The sequence below is a fragment of the Bos indicus x Bos taurus genome, unplaced genomic scaffold, assembly GCF_003369695.1.
Source record: "Bos indicus x Bos taurus breed Angus x Brahman F1 hybrid unplaced genomic scaffold, Bos_hybrid_MaternalHap_v2.0 tig00001399_arrow_arrow_obj, whole genome shotgun sequence".
Taxonomy (NCBI): Eukaryota; Metazoa; Chordata; class Mammalia; order Artiodactyla; family Bovidae; genus Bos; species Bos indicus x Bos taurus.
The window spans coordinates 2,360-8,321 of NW_020867424.1; the positions used below are offsets into that span (position 1 = coordinate 2,360).

At 36.7% G+C, this 5,962-nt stretch overlaps 1 pseudogene; it reads right to left on the minus strand.

Annotated features, from left to right (window-relative positions):
• Positions 1-4,512: 4,512 nt before the first annotated feature.
• On the minus strand, positions 4,513-5,507 carry LOC113888738 (annotated as a pseudogene).
• Positions 5,508-5,962: the final 455 nt, after the last annotated feature.

Sequence of the window (5,962 nt, forward strand, 5' to 3'; positions counted from 1 at the left end):
AAAGTGAAATTGTGTTTTCCAAAAATACTTAACAAGTAAAACATATTTCACGCCCCTTTTTAAGAGAACTATATGAGTTCATGTTTTTTTCTGTTTATTACTCATTTTTGTTTACTCAGGGACTGGATCTGGCCCCCAACCTAATTTTTCTAGTACAAATTTTTCCTCCTTTTTTCCATTGCTGTGTTTATCCCACCCCCTCTGCACACACTATGCTGTATTCACTGTGTAGTTATCCAATATATCATGTTCTTTCACATTTAATGACAATAATATATGTCACTTCATTCCTATCATGATATATTCCCCATGGTGGCATCAGAGTCATCTAATTAAATACAATTTGAGTGTTATTTACTCTGAAACTCCTTCCAGAATTTACTCAGTGGAAAAGTACTATTTATAATAGCCAAGATATGGAAGAAACCTAAGTGTCCATCAACAGATAAATGGATAGAGAGTTGTGGTGTGCATATATATATATATATATAGAGAGAGAGAGAGAGAGAAGAAACTATTAGTCACAAAAAGAATAAAATTTTGCCATTTGTAGCAATATGGATGGACCTAGAGCTTAATGAAATGAGTCAGAAAACAAAAAATACTCTGTTGTCACTATTATGAAGAATCTAAAAAATAAAATAAATGAGTGTATGCTACAAAACAGTAAGATACAGATACAGAGAACAAACTAGAGGTCACCAGTGTCTGATCACCAAACATATATGGGAGGAATAAGATGGGCTATAGGACTAAGAGACACAAACTACTATTTATAAAATAAGTGAGCAACAAGATGTATTATGCAGAAGAGGGAAATATATCCATTGTTTTGTATAAATAAATTGAATATATTCTATTAAAATACTGAATCACTATCTTGTATTCCTGAAACTAATAGAATACTATAAATCAACTATACTTTTTAATAAAACAGAAGGAAAAATAAAAATAAGGAAATAAAGATACACTAGCATAATTCAACCATGTATTAGAAGGATCTGCATATACATGTATTCTGAGAGATGGGAGTAATTAAGGACAGTGGTTCTCAGAACCTATAACTTCTTCCTATTCTTAGAAATGTTATCACATACATTTTGTTTGTAGTTTTGTCCATTAAGCATGTGGACAAATACTGAAAGTAAAATTGAACTTGTGATCATTTTCATCTTGTAAGAAGTAGAGTGTTAGTGTGTTATTTTCAGTTTAGTTCAGTCACTCAGTCATGTCCAACTCTTTGCAACCCCATGGAATGCAGCATGCGAGGCTTCCCTGTCCGTCACCAACTCCCAGAGTTTGCTCAAACTTATGTCCATCGAGTTGGTGATGCCATCCAACCATCTCATCGTCTGCCATTCCCTTCTCTTCCTGCCTACAATCTTCCCAGCATCAGGGTGTTTTCCAAGGAGTCAGTTTTCACATCAGGCGGCCAAAGTATCAGAGCTTCAGCTTCAGCATCAGTCCTTCAATGAATATTCAGGACTGATTTCCTTTGGGATTGACTGATTTGATCTCCTTGCAGTCCAAGGGACTCTCAAGAGTCTTCTCCAACACCACAGTTCAAAAGCATCAATTTGTCTGTGCTCAGCTTTCTTCATAGTCTAATTCATCCATACGTGACTACTGGAAAAACCATAGCTTTGGCTAGACGGACCTTTGTCGGCAGAGTAATGTCTCTGCTTTTTAACATGCTGTCTAGGTTTGTCATAGCTTTTCTTCCAAGGAGCAATTGTCTTTTAATTCCATATCTGAACCAAAAAATAAAGTCTCTCACTGTTTCCATTGTTTCCCCCCTCTATTTTCCATGAAGTGATGGGACCAGATGCCATGATTGTCGTTTTTTGAAGGTTGAATTTTAAGTCAGCTTTTCAACTCTCCTCTTTCACTTTCATCAAGAGGCTCTTTAGTTCCTCTTTGCTTTCTGCCATAAGGGTGGTGTCATCTGCATCTCTGAGGTTATTGATATTTCTCCCAGCAATCTTGATTCCAGCTTGTGCTTCATCCAGCCCAGCATTTCACATGATGTACTCTGCATGTAAGTTAAATAAGCAGGGTGACAATATGCAGCCTTGACGTACTCCTTTTCCTATTTGGAACCAGTCTGCTGTTCCATGTCCGGTTCGAACTGTTGCTTCTTGACCTGCATACAGATTTCTCAGGAGGCAGGTGAGGTGGTCTGATATTCCCATCTCTTTAAGAATTTTCCACAGTTTGTTATGACCTACAGAGTCAAAGGCTTTGGTGTAGTCAATAAAGCAGAAGTAGATATTTTTCTGGAACTCTCTTGCTTTTTCTATGATTCAACAGATGTTGGCAATTTGATCTCTGGTTCCTCTGTCTTTTCCAAATCCAGTTCGAACACCTGGAAGTTCTCAGTTCACGTCCTATTGTTTAAAGTGTGTTATTCAGGAATCAAAATATCAAGATTGGCTTGGGGAAAAAATGGCACTAAATAATTACTAGATGTCACCACCCAAAAACACCTCTCTAATGTCTCAATGTATCTGATAGATAATGTCAAATGTATCTGATAGATACATTTATCAGAATCCTCATAGGCAATAGCATCATTTTTTCTCCTTCAAATAGCACACATGAAAGAGCATCCTTTGACAATAAAGTGAAAGAAAGAAAGTGAAGTTGCTCAGTCATGTCTGACTCTTTGCAACAGCATGGACTGTAGCTTACCAGACTCCTTTGTCCATGGGATTTTCCAGGCAAGAATACTGGAGTGGGTTGCCATTTCCTTCTCCAGGAGATCTTCCCAACCCAGGGATTGAACCCGGGTCTCCTGCATTGTAGGCAGACGCTTTACCATCTGAGCCACCAGGGACCAATAAAAAATCATTATCAATTGACTGCTGCTTTCAGATTTATTCAATATTTTCTCATTTGACTGTCATGTCAGCCTCATAATTATATCTCATGATTGTCATGTCAGTAGTCAGTAAGCAGTACTCTGTCCATATTCCAAACTAAATAAGCAAACCATAGATATGTCTAGTTAGGTTTTTCCAAGGTCACACAGCTAAGACATGGAGCAGTACAAATGCAATCCTGAGTTCTTTGGTTCTAAAGCCCATGATTTTCCATAATACCACACTGCTATTCCTGTGGTAGCAATAATTAAGCTGACAAGTATTGATTTTGTAAACCAGAAGCATAATAGTCATTTCCACAGAAGTGTAGATTAAATCTCTGAATGAAGGTAGAATGAGTGAGCACAATTGGCTGAAATTAATAGTTGCTTTAAATCCAAACACTGTGTTAGTTGTTATTTATGTATACTCTCCTTCCACCTTGGCACATAGAGTGCTAGTCATTCTTCTCTACAATTATCTCCACTTCATTCTTCTACTCTTCCAATGGCCATAGAACATTGTCCCAAGGCATTAATACAATAACCACAATCTATCTACCTGTTTTGATGAGGTTGTTACTCTTTGGACAGACTAGTTCAACCTTTAGTATGATTTTCTCACTTGCTCTAAGATTTACCCTCTAAAGCTTCTCTATCTTTCTGCAAGTGGTAATTTTCAGCTTGAGTTAAAGCCATCACTATAATTCCATTAGCTCTGTGACATCTCCATGATAAAGGGTAAATTAGATGTGCATATCAACCTCACATTTAACCAACTGGTCCACAGGCAGAATATAAATGTTACAAAAGCTGCTGACTGTACACTTTGTAATTACTCATATATTGTGGTTTATAGAATAAGATATCTTCATACATTTCAATATTTTATGTCAACTTAATGAGTCTGGGGTATTGTAAATTCTGTAATATAGGGTTCATGTCTTGCCTTTCTTCTCTAAATGTTAATAGTTCATTTATATTCTTGGATTTAAACAACCAGGCATCTGAAAAAAGCACAACAGAAATGAGCTAATAGTTTCACTGAGGTACTCTGTAGTTTCTTTGAGTTAATAATATAAAGTCAGCACTCTATGACAAACAACATATCATTAAACTCTGATTTTTTGTTCCTAATGACACATCTCCACCCCAGTTTTATTTAGGATTATTTTTATGAAGACCTTTTATATTTGTACACGGACATTCCCACACATCTATCTAGATACAAAAGCATACCCAAATATGTAAAACACAACCACATATTTATAGAATATATGATTGCTATCATCAAATGTCACTATTCAGAAAAATGTTAATCATAAATTAGCTCAAAAATCTACTAGTTACTATGCTTATATAGTACATATTTATAATACTGAATGCTTAATAATTGGCTACAGTGACATTAGTTAATTTTATATTCTAACTCCCTGAAATAAAATTTCTCATAATTAAGATCTGTGTAAGAGTTTGAGATATACTTATATATTTTTATATTATCTAACAACTTCAATTATAGATCAAGAAACAGATTTAGAAAACCACATGTCACATTTGAAATGAGTGTATTCCCCAATTCCAATGTTCTGATATACCTTGACCACTAAACATGCCTTAAATTTATGTGTTTTCACATGTGCTTATCAATGTTATTTGCCACTGGGGACTAAGAAAGTACAAAAGGGGTTTTTAATCAGCATCTTTTTCACAGTTGTTTTCATCTCTTTGTTGCTTAGACTGTAGATGATTGGATTCAATTTGAGGGTTAAAACCACATAGACTAGAGCCATAAATTTATCTTTTTCCTGTGAATCTACAGCTGAGGGCTTCAGATACATGGAGAGAGCTGTCCCATAGAACAAATCCACTATACTCAGGTGGGCTGCACATGTTGAAAAGGCTTTGCTTCGACCATTCACTGAGCTGATTCTTAGGATGCTGGAGAGAATGGACACGCAAAAAATAAAAATGAGCATAATCAGCACAAGAAAGAAGTACACTGATCACCAACATGATTAACTGAAACTTGGAAGTGTCTACACATGCCAATTTTAGGACAGCCAGAATCTCACAAATGAAATGACATCTACTTCCACTCAAAGACAGCTGCAACACAGAAACCATTTCCACCAGGGCAGTGAAGGAGCCTGTCACCCAGTAGCCAGCTTCAATCGGTACATAAACCTTCTTGTTCATGATGATGAGGTATCTCGGAGGATTGCGGATGGCCCCACATCAGTCATATGCCAGCACGGACAATAGCACACACTCAGTGGAGCCCATGGCCAAAGAAAAGTACATCTGGGCAGCACTCCCTGAGAATGAGATGGTGTTTTTCCCTGAAACAAAGTTTGCCAGGATTCGAGTCAGGACAGAAGTATACCAGATGTCCAGACATGACAGGTTGCTGAAGAAGTACATGTATGTGTGTTGGTGAGAATCCAGGACACTAAAAGAAATCAGAATACTATTACCCAGTAAGGTGATCAAGTATATCAGCAAGCACAGCACAAATATGGTGATTTCAACTTTGGGATAGTGAGTAAATCCCAGAAAGAAAAAAATTAGAAATGACTGTTGAGTTTGTCTTGCCCATTTTAACCCTCCTAGTCCATCAGTAGTAGTGAATAAAAGTATATGTGGCCTATATTTAAATTTTACATTCTAGCAACTTTCAAGGGGTTTTTGTTAGGAGAACTTTAAAAAGAGCATTGCCCTCCAATACTACTAGCAATATCACATTAATTATTCACTCATTCATGCCACATTTACTAAATACACTGAGAATCTAGAGCTGAGTTAACACAAGTCCTTCTTTCAGGCAGTTCATAATCAAATATAGGGCACAGTCAATACCATAATATGCATGCCCCAGGGCAATAGGCAAATAGAATAAGAACCCTATCTCTTTGATGGGAGCAGATGATCAATCAAAAGTAGCACTGAATTTAATCAGGTCAAGGACCACGGGAGATGTTCCAAGTGAGGAGCAATTTTTTACAAAGTTATAATGAGAGAGAGTTCGCTTGCCCTTCATAAAGCTGAAAGTTATCTTATGAATAGACAGACACACTGACACAAGGAACATTAGGAGATAAG